Below are 20,963 nucleotides of genomic sequence, written 5' to 3'. Positions count from 1 at the left end.
TTGATAGCAGTTTGCAAGTTTTCAGGTTGGAAAACTAACTTTAACAGGAGGACTTGTGATGGTTGCTGTTTCCCTCCTTCCTGCGCACCTAAAAAAAAACATACACTTTTCTGAAATCCTGCAGTCCTCACTGGAATACACTCCACACCGTGCAAACTAATAATAGCTCCATATCTTGATGGTGTACGTCCTTGTTGACTGCAAGCATCACTGACCACAACCTGGTAACTGATCCTATTGGATCAATGGAAAATCTGGACAGCCCTTAACCGCTTGAATATGAGTCAGCCACTTGCTCCACAAGGGGAATATCATGAACAGTTCAAATTGTGAGGTTGGCCATCCAAGTTGGGCCATTGCACATGTACTGAACTTCTGCCCTCAGAGATCCATTCCTGGTGGCATCACCAACCATACACATTGCATCAGCTGAAGCCATTGAATGGATTGTTAACCTTAAATTTGAACAATATCCGCTTCCCCAGGTATATGAATTTAAAATATACAACATTGGCATCCATTTTTTGTTCCCATAACAGCTGGACAACCCGCAGTGCCAATCTTCTGTCTATAGTTGCAAGTTGGCAATCTACTCATGACGGGGCTGATTTTCCCAGGCAAGAGGAAGAGGGCTTGAATGTGTGTGGGAGTTAAACGTTCTGAAAGTAACTTGAGGACTTGATCCCAACATCACCCCATCCACATCTGGGTTCCCCCCTGGTGGGTTTTGGGGCAAATATGGGAACTCCCTTGGAGCTCTCGGGTAAGTAATTAAATAATCAAATAGATCATTAACTGCTGGTTTAACCAACAATTCTGACTTGAAGAGCCAATGCACCAATTTACAGAGCTAACTACAACTTGGCAACGCCAAGCTGGTGAATGCACAGTGGGCCGAGCTTCTCCAGTGAAACTAACAGATGAGATGTTAAGGCTCAGCCCTCAAGGAGCCCAACACTATTTCGGATAAAGTAGCCCCCTTGTCAGCACCCATTCGCCAACTTAAACGTGTACTTGCTTCACCACTGAAGCACAGTAGCAACAGTGTATACCGCGTACAAGCTGCACTGCAGCAATTCACCAAGGCTCCTTCACCATCACCTTCCAAATCTGTGACCTCAACCACCTGGAAGGACATAAGCAGAAGAGAAAGTGGAACAAGTTCCCCTCCAGCATTCCCACACACCATCCTGACTTGGAACTATATTGTTGCTCCTTCATTGTTGCCGGGTCAAAATCCTGGAACACCCTTCCCAGTAACACAGTGGGAGTACGTGCGCAAAAGTCAGCTCACCAACACCTTCTCCAGGGCAATTCAGGATGTACAACAAAAAAATACATTTTAAAAATGGTTGTTGCGCTTCCCACATTGCAACAGTAACTATGCTTCAAAAATACTTCTATGGCTGTAAAGTGCTTTGGCTCATCCTGAGGTTGTAAAAGGTGCTATATAAATGCAAGTATTTTTTTTCAGTTATCACTCCTATAGTAATGCAAGACACCAGTAGCCTGTCTTATGGACATCCAGCAGTGCTGAGGCAAACAAGCATGTTGAAAATTTGCCCACCCAAGTGAGTAGAATTGGTTGCGGGGTAATCCATATGCACTCTCTCTCTCTCATTGTCAGATTTTTCCAGTTATTTCCAATCCCTACTCTTTCTTCAATTCAGATAGCAGGTGTTTCCTTTAAATCTGCTGTAGTCCTGTGACTTTCCTGACCCCCAACCTGCGCCCCCCCCCTCTTCAACTTTATTGCCCACCCCTAATCACTCCGTGAAGATTCTGTTTCACCTTCTCCTAGAACCTTATCAATCTTTGTGACGATGATGCTCTGACAGTGAAGCAGGGTGTTCTCTGATTTTGATCTATTGGCAATGAAGGAACAGTTGGCCTTCTTGTCACTGGATTTGAAGGATCTTGCGAAGGACTGCTGCTGGTACTTCTCCAGTGCTTTCAATTGCCTGCTGTAGGTTTTCCATGTCTCCAAAGCATACAGGAACATGGGCATCATTGTTGTCTGGTAAACCAAGGCCTTGGTCATGGGGTGAGATCCTGGCCCTCAAGATACTCTCTTCCTCGGTCGGTTGAAAGCTGAGCAGGCACATTGGAAGCAATGATGAATTTTGTCGCGCGTGTCTGCATTCGTTGAGAGGAGGCTTCCAAAGTATGGAAAATGGTCCACATCCAGCAGGATCTCATGTTCGATCTTAATCAGTGGGACTTTTAAATTGCTTTCAGTCATGAACAATAAAGAACAGATGGAAACTGTACAACCATCGCCATCTTCCATCCTGATGCACAATCAGTTGGACAAAGACGAGGGTTGAATACAACTGAGGCTTTATTGCTCTAAGATGTGTGGCCTCCCACAGCAGCTGGCAAAATGTCTGCTGCACGGAGGACACGAATATTTATACTCTGCCTACTGGGTGGAGCCAGCAGACAGGGACTACCGCCGTACCTGTAGTACAGGTCTTACCGTACATAACCTAATATAGGTGCAACTGTGGTTTACCACATTCACCCCCTGTTAAAATTGAGTCCGGCGGGGGTGGTGGAGAACTATATACAGCAATTGAATTGCGGGCGGGAGCGTGCCAAAATCCTCTTCATCCTCGGGCGTGGGCAGGGGGAGGACAGATGGTCCTGGGGGGGTTGCTACTGGGAGAGCCTGGGGAGGGGGGGGGCGGAGCCGGGCCAGAGGTGTGTGTGTGTGTGGAGCCTACTGGTGCCAGGTCCCTGAGGGCCTGTCGTGGTGGCCGTCGCGGTACGCCACGTAGGCATACTGGGGGTTCACATGCAGAAACTGCACCCTCTCCATCAACGGGTCCATCTTGTGGAGTCGGACGTGCCTACTGAGAAGGACGGATCCTGGAGCTGCAAACCAAGTTGGGAGCAACACCCCAGAGGTGGACTTCCTGGGGAAGGCAAAGAGGCGTTCATGGGGTGTGTCATTAGTCGCAGTGCATAGGAGTGACCGAATGGAGTGCAGTGCACCGGGGAGGACCTCCTGCCAGTGGGAGGCGGGGAGATCTCTGGACCGTAGGGCCAGCTGGACGGCCCTCCAAACCGTCCCATTCTCCCTCTCCACCTGCCCGTTTCCCCGGGGGTCGTCCTGCTCGACGCAATACCCTTGTTGAGCAGGAACTGACGCAGCTCATCGCTCATGAATGAGGATCCCCTGTCGCTGTGGAAGTAGGCAGGGAAGCCGAACAGAGCGAAGATGGTGTTGAGGGCTTTGATGACGGTTGCAGATGTCATATCAGGGCATGGGATGGCGAAGGGGAACCTGGAGTACTCATCGACCACACTGAGAAAATACGTGTTATGGTCGGTGGAGGGGAGGGGCCCTTTGAAATCCACGCTGAGGCGTTCAAAGGGGCGGGAGGCCTTCACCAGGTGCGCACGTTCTGGCTGGTAGAAGTGCGATTTGCACTCCGCGCAGACCTGGCAGTCCGTGGTGATTGTCCGTAATTCCTCGACGGAGTAGGGCAGATTGTGGGCCTTTATGAAATGGTACAACCGTGTGACTCCCTGGTGACAAAGGCTGTCGTGCAGGGCCCGGAGTCGGTCTACTTGTGCGCTGGCACATGTACCTCGGCATAGGGCGTCTGGAGGCTCGTTGAGCTTGCCGGGGCGATGCAAAGTCTCGTAATTGTAGGTGGAGAGCTCGATCCTCCACCTCAAGATCTTATCATTCTTGATCTTGCCCCGCTGTGTGTTATTGAACATGAAGGCTACCGACCGTTACTCAGTGAGGAGAGTGAATCTCCTGCCGGCCAGGTAATGCCTCCAATGCCGCACAGCTTCAACGATAGCTTGGGCCTCTTTTTCGACGGAGGAGTGCCGAATTTCTGAGGCATGAAGGTTGCAGGAAAAAAATGCCACGGGCCTGCCTGCCTGATTGAGGGTGGCGGCTACGGCACCGACTGATGCGTCGTCTCCACTTGAAAGGGCAGCGTCCCGTCTACTACATGCATCGCGGCCTTGGCGATATCAGCTCTGATATCGGCGAAGGCCCGTTGAGCCTCAGCTGTCAGGGGAAAATGGGTGGTCTATTTGAGTGGGCGGGCCTTGTCCGCATAGTTTGGGACCCACTGGGCATAGGATGTAAAGAACCCCAGGCAGCGTTTGAGGGCCTTGGAGCAGTGGGGGAGCTCCATGAGGGTGTGCATGCGGTCGGGATCAGGCCCCAGAACTCCGTTCTGGACCACATAGTCGAGGATGGCTAAGCGGTTCGTGCTGAACACGCACTTCTCCTTGTTGTATGTGAGGTTTAGGAGAGTGGTGGTGTGGAGAAATTTGGCAAGGTTGGCATCGTGGTCCTGTTGATCGTGGCGCAGATGGTGATGTTGTCTAGGTACGGGAAGGTGGCCCGCAAACCTTACTGGTCGACCATTCGGTCCATCTCCCTTTGGAAGACCGGGACCCCTCTGGTGACACTGAAGGGAACCCTGAGGAAGTGATAGAGGCGACCGTCTGCCTCGAAGGCAGTGTATGGACGGTCTGCCTTACGGATGGGGAGCTGGTGGTAGGCGGCGGATTTGAGGTCTACCGTTGAGAAGACCCGGTGCAATCTGATTGACCATATCAGATATGTGTGGGAGGGGGTACGCATCGAGCTGCGTGTACCGATTGATGGTCTGGCTGTAGTCCACGACCATTCTGTGTTTCTCCCCAGTTTTAACTACTGCCACTTGGGCTCTCCAGGGGCTGTTGCTGGCCTCGATGATGCCTTCCCGAAGCAGCCGCTGGACCTCAGACCTGGTAACGGTCCTGTCCTGGGTGCTGTACCGTCTGCTCCTGGTGGGTTTGCAATCCGGGGTTAGATTTGCGAAGAGGGAAGGTGGATCGACCTTTAAGGTTGCGAGACCGCACACAGTAAGAGGTGGTAGGGGTACGCCGAATTTCAGGGTTAGGCTCTGGAGGTTACACTGGAGGTCCAGGCCGAGTTGTAGGGCAGCGCAGAAATTAGGGAGGACGTAGAGGCGGAAACCACTGAATTCTACGCCCTGGTCCGTGAGTGTGACCGTACAGTACCCCCGGATCGCCACAGAATGGGATCCGGAGGCCAGGGAGATTCTTTGATTGGCGTGGTGTACCGCGAGGGAGCAGCAGCTTACCGTATCTGGGTGGATGAAGCTTTCGGTGCTCCCGGAGTCCAGCAGACAAGAGGTCACGTGTCCATAGATTTTAACGCTGGCCGATGCGGTGGCCAGGTTGTGCGGACGAGACTGGTCGATGGTCACCGAGGCGAGTCATGGTTGGTCGTCGCTGGTGTCGGATGATGGGGCACGGGTCCTGGAACGCTGGTGGTGCCCATGTGCCGTGGGGGAGACAAGATGGCGGCGCCTGAAGATCTTGGGGAGGACAAAATGGCGGAACCATGGGCCGCACGTGGCGGGAGTTGAACAAGATGGCGGTGCCCATGGGCCACACGTGTTGCGTGGAGGGGAAGATGGCATCGACCACTGGACGCGCATGGTCTGAGGGGGAGAAGATGGTGGCGCCCACTGGCTGCACATGGTCTGGGGGGGTGAAGATGGCGGCACCCATTGTGCGTAAACGAAGGGGGTGGGGGCGATAACGGCATCTGCGCAGGCCTGGCACACCGCGGCAAAGTGCCCCTTCTTACCACAAGCCTTACAAAGGGCAGCGTGGGCCGGGCAGCGTTGGTGGGGGGTGTTTTTGCTGGCCGCAAAATTAACATCGGGGACCCCAGGGGTTAGCTGGCTGGCACGTGGCGCAGGCGTATTGGCTGGGTAAGGCCCCCGCTGGGGCGGCCGTCTGTGGGGTCCACGATGCGTAGGAGGGGTGGGCCGCCTGGCTGGGGACGTAGGCCTGAATATTGCGCGAGGTGAACATCATAGAGAGCGCTAGCTTCTTTGTCTCTGCGAGGTCGAGCATGACCCATTCTAAAAGTCGTTGGCGTATGAGGTCCGACCCAATCCCCGTAACAAAAGCGTCCCTCATAAGGAGGTTAGAATGTTCAGTGGCCATAACGGCCTGACAGTCACAGTCCCGGACTAGTGGGATTAGGGCCCACCAGAAGTCTTCTATGGACTCACCAGGGAGCTGAGAGTGAGTGGCAAGTATCTGTCTGGCGAAGAGCGTGTTGATCTGCTGGGCGTAATTTTCTTTAATTAGCGCCATGGCTTTGTCGTAGTTCGGCGCGTCCTGGATCAGCGGAAAGACGTTGGAGCTCAACCTCGAGTACAGTATCTATATTTTCTGAACCTCTGGAACAGGGTCTGGTGCAGGCCTTGAAACAAGCTAGACAGTGCTGAAAGTCCTTTTTGGCGTCGCTTGATTGCGGATCCAGCTGCAGGCGATCCGGCTTGATATGGAGGTCCATCTTCTGAAAATCTTAGACCAATAAGTTGATGCACGATCAATTGGACAAAGACGAGAGTTGAATACAACTGAGGCTTTATTGCTCTCAGATGTGTGGTCTCCCACAGCAGCTGGCAAAATGGCTGCTGCACGGAGGACACACATATTTATACTCCGCCTACTGGGCGGAGCCAGCAGGCAGGGACTACCGCTGTACCTGTAGTACAGGTCCTACCATACATCACCTAATATAGGTGCAACAGTAGTTTACCACACATCCAAAACCCAAATCACTCCAACTTCAGTCATTGCGCTTTGGTATGCAGACGACACTTGTGCGTGCGCTCACTGAACTCCAGGCCACTGTCAACTTCTTCTCTGAAGCATATTAGAAAATGAACCTTTCACTGAACACCCAGAAAACCAGCTCCCACAGCAGGTGAGTAATGAGTATTCAATCACTATTTCTCGAGGAATTACCTTCAAAAACTTCAAAACTGCCTTTGTTTTGGCATAACTTCTCGTTCATGAAGGTAGCGTCCCTTTACACTCAGTATCTTAGTAATATTTATAAACATTGTGGCCCCTTTTATGTTACTTTCAAGATAATCCAATGCAACAAAGTCCTTACATTATTCAGCAATTGATTAACTACCCTTGGTCAATGACTCAACAAACCTGTGTTCTATTTGTCTAAACTGGTTTGCCTACTTTCTTTGTTTAGTACCAAGATCTCCTTGTTTTTAAATGACATTTCACAGTGGAATAACCTAAATGTTGAGAATGTAGCCCTTAAACTGAAGCTCAAGAAGGCAATGGTCAACTCCTAACAGCTTTAAGTAAGTAAATGTTTATACTTCTTGGGATTGACTCCCTGGCAAGGAGTGACAGTCCTTTTGTGAGAAACTCACAGGGAAAGGCATTAAGAGCTCAGTCGTCATTGAAGCAGTTTGCGATAGCAGTAAAATAATGGCACCCTTGTCAAAATTTGAGTGAGATTTACAGGTGTTGGTGTTATTCAGAGCAATACGCTTGAAAGATATTTGGAGCACAAATAGGGAAATACTTAATTTTGGATGGAATTCTCAGTATCTGTTGTTATGAGAGAAAGAGCGAGATTCTCCGACCCCCTGCCGGGTCGGAGAATCGCCAGGGGCTGGCGTGAATCCCGCCCCCGCCGGTTGCCGAATTCTCCACCACTGGATATTCGGCGGGGGCGGGAATCGCACCGCGCCGGTTGGCGAGCCCCCCTCCGCGATTCTCCGGCCCGGATGGGCAGAAGTCCTGCTGCTAAAATGCCTGTCCCGCCGGCGTAGATTAAACCACCTACCTTACAAGGCGGCGCGGGCGGGCTCCGGGGTCCTGGGGGGGGCGCGGGGCGATCTGGCCCCGGGGGGGTGCTCCCACGGTGGCCTGGTCCGCGATCGGGACCCACCGATCCGCGGGCGGGCCTGTGCCGTGGGGGCACTCTTTCCCTTCCGCCTTCGCCACGGTCTCCACCATGGCGGAGGCGGAAGAGACTTCCTCCACTGCGCATGCGCGGGAATGCCGTCAGCGGCCGCTGAAGCTCCCGCGCATGCGCCGTCTGGAGATGTCATTTCCGCGCCAGCTGGCGGGGCACCAAAGGCCTTTTCTGCCAGCTGGCGGGGCGGAAATTCGTCCGACGCGGGCCTAGCCCCTTAAAGTTGGGGCTCGGCCCCCAAAGATGCGGAGCATTCCGCACCTTTGGGGCGGCGCGATGCCTGACTGATTTGCGCCGTTTTGGGCGCCAGTCGGCGGACATCGCGCCGTTTCCGGAGAATTTCGCCCAAGGTGTCTGATTTTGTTCCAAATACATTGGGCTGGATTCTCCCAAAATGGGGCTCTATCCCCATGCCGACGTAAAACGCTGATGTTTCACTCCGAAGATTCCTGAAGAATGTTTGAGCCGATTCACTTACCTGCAGGGGGCTAGCAGGGACCCAGAGTAATTCACGCAGCTTCAGCTGTGGATTTGGGCCCCCCGCACGTCCGGTTTTGAGTCCGCGCATGTGCATGCCGGTGGCCTCCAGCGGCCGCGCCGAGCGCCATGGCAGACTCGGACCGCGGAGGCAGCTGCAAGATGTAGGCTCCCCCGATCGGCCGCACGCCCTTGCATCAGACCCGCACGATCTGTCCCCCGGCCACCTATAAGGCCCCCCCCAGTGCCCGATCCCCCCGCCGCCCCCACCACAGAGGCCGCGGACTGAGTCCTGACTGGCCATAGCATGTTAGTTACACGCCGTCGGAAACCCGGTCGGGAGCGGAGGATTGCTGGGCGGGTCTCTGGCAATGGCCCCTCAGCCGCACTGTGTACTCCGTGGAAACGCCGATTCTCGGGTCCCGCCGAATCGCCGGACTGGCGCAGGTGCGAAAGTTGATCCTCCGCCCCCGCGCCAAATGCGATTTTGGCATGGGACTGCGGAGAATCCAGCCCAATATTTTTAAACCTTGTACAGGATATTTAATCTTACCTTGTATTTCTGCATTCCTGTCAACTTTTGCAGAGTTGTGTTCCCGATGAGATATATCCATCGTGTGTTGTATTTTACAAAATGTTATCCTATGAGGAAAAGAAGTGGGAAACCAAGTGATCCACTGGGAAGAGAATGTGAGATGTTGCCTCATTTTAAAATATCCATGTCACTCATGGGATGTAATCATTCATGTGTGATTCCATTGTGGAAGTTATACTTATGTGTTAACCAGATTTCCTAGACTCATGGGGAGTATTTTCTCATCTTTTGCTTTGAAAATTAAGAAAGATTTATTTCATAAATAGATCAGTTGGAGGGTACTTGTCTCTGGATTGACATCTCCTTGTAAATCCCTATATACAGCCTATGATTGACAAAATTAGCACAGACACTGCAGTGTTCAACATTGCATGGTTTAGCAAATATATTTTCAATTATGTTGCACCTGATAAGTTTCTCTCATCCTTTTGTTACTTTTTCTCTCTTTCTTCTTTGCCAATATATTTCTGCCTGTGTATTTTTTTTATCTTGTCTCATTGGATAGAATGGTGGGTAAAGGGAGCTAGTAATGATTGTAGCTACATTGGCTGTTGTCCCTACCAGTTTTTCATCAGTGACATGCATCTTTGCTTTGCCAGTTCCCCAGTATGTCCCTTTGCCTGCTTGGTTTAATTATTTGCCTTGCTAGATCTGCTGTACCCGAATGGTTGTTTTGCCCAGGTGAACATTTCTATTTGTTCAAGGGATGTGGGCATCTCTAGCAAGGCCAGCATTTGTTGCCCTTGAGAAAATAGCCATCTTCTTGAGCTGCTCCACACCTTATAGTAAAATAATCCCACAGTGTTGTTGGGGAGAGTTTCCTGCTCTGCCTCCACTTTTTAGCAATCTTCGATATCCTCCTGATGCAAGGTCATCAACCTGAAACATTGGTCTGGATATTTCACTCCAAGCCTAAGTCTCCTCCATGCACATCAGCTCATCATTCTGGCAGGTGCTGCCAGAGAACCCTCGTGGTTTAGGGGCAGTGGAGCTTTTACATACAATTCAGTAGCCAGAGGGGTTGCTACTGTCGACTGGCAGCACCTGCATTTCAAGTCTCGCACCATTTTCTCTCCTTGTGCAGGACAAGCTGGTACATAACAAATGTGAAGGAGAAAGAATGGGAGGGGGCATGGCTCTACTCTGGCACCTGATGCCATCTGAAGAGCGGCTGCCGAGCTGGCAGGGGGGGATCAGGAACGGGAATGTGCAGATGGCAAGGTTGATATCTCACCTCCATCCAGTAAAGAACAAAGCTTAATGTCTCTACTTAGAAACTTGAGACAGCCCAGGCAGTCTCTCACTCTCTCCACACGCACCCAAGAAGCGGGTGAGGCTGGAACCCGAGACCGCCACATACAGCAGCCCACAGAGGGAGGTGAGGGTGAACACGACAGAGGCATGTAGAGACATCTCAGCAGTCACCTGTACCTCCACCAGCACAGAGACACATCCCTCAGTGGGTACAAGAACTGGTTCAGACAGGGTTTCACATTCTGGTGGTTATGGCACCTTTCTGCAGCAGGATGAGGCTGGGACAGTCAAGCTCACCGGCACTCAGAGGATTGCTGGGAAAGAGGCTCTGCAAAATCTGTGTCAGATGATGGGCTTCATGGGATGGTACTACACAGCATGATTGACATGCAACATGAGGCAGCGGAGTATCAGGCAGAGGTATCGGAGGCCCTCAACAGAGTGGAACGAGAGGTGGAGGTGGAGGAGTCTTCCCTCTGATGAAGTGGGACTGACATGTGCATGCACTGAGGTCTCCATGGGAAGGGTGGCAGAAGCCATGGAGACCCTTGTCCAGAAGAACAAGGAGTTTCTGCTGGAGAATTGTGCAGACATGCACTCCAGTACAGCATGGGGTAGTGGGTTGGTGCGAGAGGTTGACGGGGAACCTCGACCTTCATCCAAGTGCCCCTTCTCCTCAAGGAGTCAGGCAGTGGCACACAGGCATCCAAAGGGAAGAGGAATGGCTGATGCCCCTGTGAGCTCAACTCAGAGCTCTCAGTTGGTGTGCAAATCCTCAGAATCCCCTGTCTGTGATTCCGTCAGCGTTGTTCTCTGTGAGTGGAGAGGGTGCAGCTGCACCGGAGCAGGAGACCAAAGTAAGCCAGGGTCTTCCAGGCCTCAAGGACTCAGAGGGCACCCGCCAAAGTCATCAGGGAATAGTGGTCAGCAGGCTGCCTCCACCCCTACTGTGGATGTCAGGGGAGCACCTAGACACAATAGCGGGCAAAGAAAAATTGTTCAACGTTCATACAGTTTTGTAAATAGGCTACACTTTTTCAATCAGGTTTAATTTGGTTTCATTGTGATCCTTACTCGTTAAGCCTGTGTGGCCCCCAACCCCCATCTTTCAGGCTGAGCCTATGGACGCAGAGATTTACATGTGCTGGGAAGCGAAGGTATTTGCTCGAGTTCTTACAGGCCATGTGCATGAAGTCTGTGGCGCATACTGAGCCTTTGCCTTCACACATTCATTTGTCCCAATGCCCTAACATTATCAGTACTACATACTTGGGTTCTCCTTCAGGTGTCCAGCTCAGAAGACCTGCGCCTCTGCCCACTCCCAATGAGCCAACTCTCCACCACAAAGCTCTGCATAGTTGCGAGCGACCAAGGTTCATGTTCCATTCAAAGAGTAGTCCAACATTTTTATCCCTCTGCCCGTGACCACCTCCCAGATACAACATTTGACGTTCCCACAGTTACCCTTGAACCCACTCCCATCACCCTCTAGTCTGTGTGGATGAATATCCACATCCCCTGCATTCCCCATGACAGTAGATCTGGCACAATTCATTCTCTCCCAGAATCAAATTTTATTTCTGTATCTCTCCAACAACCCTTAGCGCTGCCATTGCCAAAGCCTCACCCTCCCAACTTTCACTGTCTATTTAGCCCTCACAATCACTTCCTACCAACAATTCCCTCAGCATGTCCCCAGGACTCATGGACTCATCCATTGATGGGGCCTCTCTCTGAACCTGTTCCCCCCCTCCCCCCCCCCCACCCCCCCCACCCCACTCCACTGTCCGTACTCTACTGCACACATCCTTCCTGCCCTCTTCCAGCACCACCCAAAGACCGAAGGGGGGGGGAGGGAGTGGAAGGTGTGCGTAATTCTCAGTCGGGGGTTAATTTGCATCCTGCCAATGGATTGCGAGGACTTCCCAATACCCTCTGGCAGGAATGGCCAGGTAGGTGAGTTTTTGTGTCAGCACAATGGTTATCCACTGAGGCCCATGATATTTTAGCCCCTGTCAGGTTAAAATTCTGAATCGCTGGAATTTTAACATGGGTGAGCAGGTGGGGTTCAAATGGACAAAGATTGCGAGTGTGTTGAGAGGCAGGCTCCAACAACCAGCCTCTGTGCTGTGTTTTACAAAGGCGAGGCAATGGGCAGGCAGCCAACCTGCTCCGAGGGGGAGGGGTTGGCATTTTGAAAATGTTAAGTGAGGCTGAATTTCTCAGCTGTGACCTGCTTTGCAGGTTTAACTGTGGCTGGCTGTCCTGGGCCTCAGGACAACTGGCAGCTGCAGTGGTGCGAGGATCGCTTTGTGGAGAAGGCAAGTAAGTGCCTTCCCAGCAGTCCGGTCCCCTGAACTCCCTCCGCTATCAGACTCCTGTTGCACTCTGTGGAGCTCAAAGCTCTGCAACATGCAAACACTTTCTGGATTTCCCATGCATAATTGGACCCCACCTCCACTCCTAGTGAATCAGCAAAATGTCCCCACGCCCAGTACTGTAAATCTCCTTGTAGACTGTCTAACTATGAAATACTATACATCTATGAAAGCCTTCATTGTTCATTATTACTGTATCTCTGCATTTTATTTGTCTTTGTCAAAACAGCCATTTTCCATCTTTTACACAAAAAATCAATTGATGCTAATGCAGTATCCCTCCACTGCTCTGAAAATACTGTAACCTTCAACATGGCATGCATGGCTTATGCCCTTTGCCTAATTTAAATCCTGTAGAATTGAAGAACTGATCACAATTATTAAATCAATGCTTCCTTAAGTGGACTGCACTTAAGAAACCATTAAGTTCCTGATAGAGAAATAGTTGTGTGGAGTTGACGTCCACTACAAATGAGTGATGCTAAGCCAGCTGTACACTTTAAAAATCAGAGCTGAACTAATATCTGGTTAATCCTGAAGTTGAAGGTTACACGAATATGTATTGACATATGAGATGAGAATTCTACACAACGTGATAGTTCCGATCCTGCTGGGGCCGAGATAATTCTTCATTGAAATGCTGCCAGTGAAGGTTGAATAAAATACACCGACCGTCATGGTTGATATTTTATAGATATGATTTGGACATCTTTGAGGCTTGATGACAAGCTCTAGTTTGTTAGAGTTTTCGGTCTTAAGTCCATAACAGTGTAAATAGCACTCTTTTGGAAGGAACTGAGTCATAGACTAATTGTCTTTCATTTTCTGTTCATTTTATATTGTGTGAAAATTTATCTTGGTTAAATGTCCATCATTAGAAATTTTTTCAATGTAACAAGGATCTCTTACCATTGTAAAATAGTCACTGCACCACTTATTATTAGTCAATAGCCTCTCACTGTGTCTCTCTCCCTAACAGTTCAAACACTCACAGCATGGCTTTCATTAAAATACCATGACATAATTCCCTTTGATACATTCCTCAAGTCCCCCTCACCCTACGTAACTGCTAGACTTTGTTATTTAATTTTCAAATAAAATTTCTAAGATTTATTTTTCCAATTATTAGAAATAAGTACCAGTCTGCGCTCATAGTTTGTGATTACATGCAGTGTTGCATTAATGTTGGAGTAGTCATAATATGCATCTACCCAATTATGAATAACTGGAAACCTTCAAAACTGTCCTCCTGAGGGAAGATTGTGAAGCCATGATGGGAAATACTACCTGACAGTCAAATGCCTTCAGATTGAATTATATTTATTTTTTTCAGTTGCTTATATCATAGAATTTACAGTGCAGAAGGAGGCCATTCGGCCCATCGAGTCTGCACCGGCTCTTGCAAAGAGCACCCAACTTAGGCCGACTCCTCCACCCTATCCCGTAACCCAGCAACCCCACCTAACCTAAGGGCAATTTAGCATAGCCAATCCACCTAACCTGCACATCTTTGGACTGTGGGAGGAAACTGGAGCACCTGGAGGAAACCCAGACAGACATGGGGAGAGCGTGCAGTCTCCGCACAGACAGTAACCCAATCTGGGAATCGAACCTGGGACCCTGGAGTTGTGAAGCAACTGTGCTAACCACTGTGCTGCAGTGCCGCCATTGTGCTACCATGCCACCATATATCAAAATATACCTTGGGTCACAATAAAAATTAATTGAGGAATACCCACGATGACCAGATGTATTCACATAAATAAATAAAATAATCTTTATTATTGTCACAAGTAGACTTACATTAACACTGCAATGAAGTTACTGTGAAAAGCCCCTAGCTGCCACACTCAGGCGCCTGATGTATATTAATGTACCATTGTGAGTACGTCAGGAAACTTCATAGAAACAATTTTAGCTGAGTATCCTTGGCTCAAATAAAAGTCTAATAGACACGGAAACAGAAATGCAGTTAAAATATTGCACATTTGGCAGAATACAACTTCAGTATTTCTTTATGCTGTAGTGGCAAACCCCATCAACAGGCTTAAATCATTGTGTCATCGATCTTTTTGTTTCCTTCATCCTTCTTTGTGTATATCAGCCTTACAGAATATTTTGGTTATCACAGGTTCATTCAATCCAACTCTTGAGAAATGTTTGTGCTTTATCAGAAATCTGTAAGCTCCATTTAAATATGGCCACAGTCCAGTATCTCACTCAAGTGCCCATTCTTCACCATGAACTCGAACAATAAGTGGGAGCGAACTTTTCACCTGTGAGAAGTATACCTTGCCCAATATCCAGGTGCACGTATTAGCAAATCAGCATTCAGGAGTGGGAAGCCTGACTGATTTTCAGCTCGTTCATAGCCAGCTATGGCTGCTACAGCCCTCAAAGGCAATATTAGCACAAAATCTAGGACATTTCTAGTCTGTATAATTTCTAGCAGTGCACTTATAACCAGACCGACTGAGGAGCTGGAAATCCTGTGGTTTTGGAAGAATATAGGAACGTAGGTGTAGGCCATATGGCTCTTTGAGCCTGCTCCATCATTCAGTCAGATCAAGTCTGATATGGTTGTGATTTCATAACCCTCGACTTCCTTGCTGAACAAACATCTATGCAACTCTGCCTTGAACAAATTCAAAGACCTAGCCTACTTTCTGTGGAAAACACACACCAACCACCTTTTGGTATCTCGTTATTTCTGTCCTCAAATGGAAACCTCTTGTTTTTAAGCTATGTCCCCTACTTTTAGTCTCCCCCACAAGAGGAAAATTCCTCCAGGCCAAGTCCTCTCAGGATCTTGCATGACTCAATAAGATTACTGTCATAATATACACCAGTATATCATGGTGCAGACACACACACACACACTGATGGACATGCAGTGGGACCAATCAGCATACACAACATCGCAGCCAATCACCAGTGAGAGCACACGCACTATAAAGACAGGGGACAGGAGAGTTCCCGCCCATTCTAGTAGCAGCCAGCTCGGAGCACAGAGCTCACAGCCTGCAACACAGACATTCACCATGTGCTGAGTGCATCACCCGGTTAGGACTAGGCAAGGGTCAACAGTTAAAGCTGATATTGCATTTACCCACAGTTCAAGTATGTTAATACAGTTAACCTTATAATAAAATAGAGTTGCACCACTTCCAGTGTTGGTGACCTGTTTGTGATCCAGAACACCCAACACATCATGGCACAAGGAGTGAACTGGTTCAGTCCAGATAGCCATACCTCAGCGTACAGTGACAACCAGCAACGATTCCCAGGCAAGATGTTGAAGATCCGGGTTCCGCAGCAGCTCCAGTGCCACGGTGATCTCTGCAAAAACTTGCGGGCATTCCGGCAAAAGTTTGAAATCTTCCTGCTGGCAGCCGAACGAGAAGACCTGGACGATCCTGAAAAAACAGAGCTTCTCCTCACCATCGCTGGTGCCAGAGCAGAAGAAATCTTTAAAAAATTCAAGTTCTCCAAGGGGCAAAACAGGAGCGACTTCCAGGCACTCCTGGACAAATTCAGAAAATACTGTGAGGAAAACACACTCCAACCAGCAAGAAAAGGTAAGAGAAGCGCCAGTACTCACTTCGGAAATCCCGGAGCAGAGAACGATTTTGGTCGGCGGCCAGCTTTCTAAAGGGACTGCACTTGCACAATTGCGTGACGCCGCGCATGCGCAATCACGAAAACGGCCATCAGTAAAGGAACCGCGATCTGCGCATGTGCAAACTCCTCCTACGTGCTACGTCACGCGCGTCATGACGTCAGAGGCCCCGGACCACACCCATTTAAAGGGGAAACGGCCCAAATCAAAGAAAAAATCTTTTAAAGCTGTAAAACAACCTTCCCTCACCTGGAATGACAGCACAATGCCTCAAATTGAATCAGGAAATGAAATAAACCGCCAAAGAACCCTGCAACAAGCAGTTACCTACCTCCAAACCGAGTCCGATTCCGACTTCTCGCAGACCAGTGACACTGAGGACCCGAGGGAGCCTTTTCGAGTCGCTGTTGTAACAAAGAACAGGCTGTCCCCGAATCAAAACCACCAGCCGCTGTCGGTGCACAGCATTGATCCAGATGACGAGTGGTGTGCCACCCTGACGGTCAACCGATCCCAGATACGATTCCGCCTGGACATTGGTGCTTCCGCTAATCTCCTAGCGTGGTCAGCCTTTCAGACCCTTGGGGTTAAACCAACCATTCTTCCATCGATCTGCCAACTAGTGGACTACAATGGCAACGTCATTCCTGCTACCGGTTCATGCCAACTCGAAGTGACGCACAACTCGCGAAAAGCCATCCTTCCCTTCGAGATCGTGGGCTCCTCGAAGGACTCTGTGCTAGGCGCACAGGCGTGGAAACTCCTAAACCTCGTTCAACGAGTACACTCTCTCTCTCCAGAGGACACGTCTGCCTTCCAGGATGCAGACTTCAGGGCGCAACTCAATGCCATCATCGACCAGCACCGCAACGTTTTCCAAGGCATGAGCACGCTTCCATACACTTACAAAATCCTGCTCAAACAAGACGCCACACCTGTGGTTCATGCACCTCGCAGAGTCCCAGCACCCCTCAAGGACCGCCTCAAGCAGCAGCTGCAGGACCTCCAGGACCAAGGAGTGCTCTCCAGAGTGACGGAACCAACCGACCGGGTCAGTTCCATGGTGTGCGTAAAGAAGTCTTCCGGCGAGCTCCGGATCTGCTTTGACCAAGGGATCTGAATCGCAACATAATGAGGGAGCATTACCCTATCCCCAAGTGCGAGGAGATCACGTGTGAGATGGCTCAGGCCAAGGTTTAATACCCCGTTTGGCAGATATTGCTGCAACAGGATGCTGTTTGGGATTATATCGGCATCAGAAGTATTCCACCGGATCATGGAGCAAATGATGGAGGGCATTGAGGGTGTGCGCGTCTATGTTGACGGCATCATCATTTGGTCCACCCCGCAGGAGCATATCAGTCGCCTCCAGCGCGTTTTCAAACAAATACGGGACCAACGCCTTCGCCTCAACGGAGCCAAATGTTCCTTTGGCCAGACGGAACTCAAGTTCCTAGGGGACCACATCTCCCGGTTGGTTGTGCGGCCGGATGCGGACAAGGTGGCAGCCATCACGGCCATGCACAAGCCAGCGGATAAGGAGGCGGTCCTCCGATTTTTGGGCATGGTCAACTTCCTGGGGAAGTTCATCCCCAACCTCACTCCCATACCACAGCTCTCCGGAACATGGTCAGGGAGACGACAGACTTCCAATGGCTTCCCGCCCAAGGGCGCGAATGGGAGGAGCTTAAGACCAAGCTTACCACGGCCTCGGTATTGGCATTTTTTGATCCCACGAAGGAAACAAAAATTTCAACAGATGCCAGCCAATCCGGCATTGGGGCGGTGCTCCTGCAACGCGATGAGGCCTCATCATGGGCCCCCGTTGCATATGCGTCACGTGCCATGACCCCCACGGAACAGTGCTAGGCGCAGATCGAAAAGGAGTGCCTGGGCCTGTTGACTGGGGTTGACAAATTTCATGATTACGTGTACGGCCTCCCCCAATTCACTGTCGAGACCGACCATCGCCCGCTGGTCAACATTATACAAAAAGACCTGAATGATATGATCCCTTGCCTCCAGCGCATTCTGCTTAAACTCCGGTGGTACGATTTCCAGCTCCTATACACCCCAGGCAAGGACCTGATCATAGCCAACGCTCTGTCCAGGGCAGTCAACGCCCCGTGTGACCCAGAGGCGTTTGTCGGCCAGGTTGACGCCCATGTGGCCTTCACGGCCTCCAATCTGCCGGCCACGGATGAACGCCTTATCCACATTCGCCGCGAGACTGCGGCTGACCCCCTACTACAGCGTGTCATGCGCCACATGACGGACGGGTGGCTCAAGGGCCAATGCCCGCAGTTCTACAATATCAGAGACGATCTGGCAGTAGTCGATGGTGTCCTCCTGAAGCTGGACCACATCGTGATCCCGCACAACATGCGCCAGCTCGTTTTGGAACAGCTACACGAGAGCCATCTTGGCGTGGAGATGTGCCGACGGAGGGCCCGAGAGGCTGTGTATTGCCCCGGCATCAATGAGGACATTGCCAACACAGTGCTCAACTGCCCCACCTGTCAGCGGTTCCAGCCGGCCTAGCCACGTGAGACCCTACAGCCCCATGAGTTGACCACGTCCCCTTGGTCCAAGGTAGGCGTTGACCTGTTCCATGCGCTCGGCAGGGCCTATGTTCTGATTGTAGACTATTTTTCACACTACTCGGAGGTTGTACGCCTGCATGACATCACATCATCGGCGGTCATCCGTGCCTGCAAGGAGACCTTTGCTCGTCACGGCATCCCACTCACTGTGATGTTGGACAATGGCCCCTGCTTCGCGAGCCAGGAATCGTCCAACTTTGCCAGCAGGTACAACTTTGTGCATGTGACATCCAGTCCCCTGCACCCCCAATCCAATGGCAAAGCGGAAAAGGGGGTCCACATCGTCAAACGGCTCCTCTGCAAGGCTGCCGATGCAGGATCCGACTTCTACCTCGCCTTGCTGGCCTACCGTTCGGCCCCACTCTCCACGGGCCTGTCGCCAGCCCAGCTGCTCATGGGTCGCACCCTCAGGACCACGGTGCCGTCCATTCACGTCCCAGACCTCGACCACGTTCCGGTCCTTCAGTGGATGCAACAGTCTCGTGCACAACACAAGGCGGCGCATGACGCTCGGGCGACTGAACTCCCTGCTGTAGCACCGGATGACAACATCCGCATCCATCTTCCGGAGGGTGGCTGGTCTGCAACTGCTGTGGTTGTTCGGCAGGTGTCTCCCCACTCGTTCCCGGTTTGTCTGCCAGATGGTTCCATTCGCCGCCGCAATCGGTGTGCCCTTCGTCTCGTTCCACGCTCGCTACGTGATCCTCCACCGGTGCCACGCCTTCCTGTTGTCCCCAACCTGGACTATGTGGAGATTCTGAATACTCTGCATCCTCCTCACTCTGCCGTGGCCCAGCCGTTCCTCAGCCGGTGGCTCCTGACCCACCCTTGAGGCGGTCAACCAGAATTCGTCACCCACCTCAAAGACTTGACTTATGAGTTTTACGATGTTGGACTCTTTGATCTGTTCTGTTGTCCTGTTTCATCGTTCCAGTAGTTTGTATATAATGTTCATTTCGTTGACACCCTATTTCTCAGCACCAGGCACCTTCCCGTGTAAATAGATTAGCCTCATGTACATAGTCATGTAAATAGCACGCACACACATAGTCAGGTACATTCACTACACGATATTTATTGTCACGCAGGCACATATTCTTTATATAAAAGGGGGGGATGTCATAATATACACCAGTATATCATGGTGCAGACACACACACACACTGATGGACATGCAGTGGGACCAATCAGCATACACAACACCGCAGCCAATCACCAGTGAGAGCAGATGCACTATAAAGACTGGGGACAGGAGAGTTCCACTTCCAGTGTTGGTGACCTGTTTGTGATCCAGAACACCCAACACATCAATTACCTTTCATTATTCTAAACTGCAATGGGTATAGTCCTAAGCTGTTCAAGCTTTGCTCATAAGATAACCCCTGTACAGCTGCAGTAAAACTTTCCTACTTTTATATTCCATTCCTCACCCAATAAAAGGAAACATTCCATTTGTCTTCCTAATTACTTGCCGTATCTGAATCCTAAATTTGTGATTCATGTTCCAGGACATCTAGATCCCTCTTTAACACAGTGCTCAACTGCCCCACCTAGATCCCTCTTTAACACAGTGCTCAACTGCCCCACCTGTCAGCGGTTCCAGCCGGCCTAGCCACGTGAGACCCTACAGCCCCATGAGTTGACCACGTCCCCTTGGTCCAAGGTAGGCATTGACCTGTTCCATGCGCTCGGCAGGGCCTATGTTCTGATTGTAGACTATTTTTCACACTACTCGGAGGTTGTACGCCTGCATGACATCACATCATCGGCGGTCATCCGTGCCTGCAAGGAGACCTTTGCTCGTCACGGCATCCCACTCACTGTGATGTTGGACAATGGCCCCTGCTTCGCGAGCCAGGAATCGTCCAACTTTGCCAGCAGGTACAACTTTGTGCATGCTTTTATATTCCATTCCTCACCCAATAAAAGGAAACATTCCATTTGTCTTCCTAATTACTTGCCGTATCTGAATCCTAATTTTGTGATTCATGTTCCAGGACATCTAGATCCCTCTTTAACACTGATTCTACAACCTTTCTCCATTTTAACAATATACTGCTTTTCTATTCTTCCTGCCAAAATGAACTCACACTATACTCCATCTGCCAAATTTTTGAGCACTCACTTAACCTATCTATATCTTTTTGCAGACTCTCTACCTCCTCTTGATAACTTACTTTCCTACCTATGATAGTGTCATCTGCAAATTTAGCTACCATACATTCAGTCCCTTTATCCAAGT

General features: G+C 50.4%; 1 protein-coding gene across 2 annotated transcripts in view; it reads left to right on the top strand.

Annotated features, from left to right (window-relative positions):
- Positions 1–7,046: 7,046 nt before the first annotated feature.
- atp10b (ATPase phospholipid transporting 10B) overlaps positions 7,047–20,963 on the top strand; it is a 511,821-nt gene continuing 497,904 nt past the window's right edge. For both annotated transcript variants that reach the window (XM_072512518.1, XM_072512519.1), the window contains exon 1: positions 7,047–7,172. The gene's annotated coding sequence lies outside the window, so the exon portion shown is untranslated. The remainder of the gene's footprint in view (positions 7,173–20,963) is intronic.

Source organism: Scyliorhinus torazame, chromosome 7 (genome assembly GCF_047496885.1).
Source record: "Scyliorhinus torazame isolate Kashiwa2021f chromosome 7, sScyTor2.1, whole genome shotgun sequence".
Taxonomy (NCBI): Eukaryota; Metazoa; Chordata; class Chondrichthyes; order Carcharhiniformes; family Scyliorhinidae; genus Scyliorhinus; species Scyliorhinus torazame.
The sequence above is the reverse complement of the archived record's forward strand: the minus strand, read 5'-3'. Positions and strand labels throughout refer to the sequence as shown.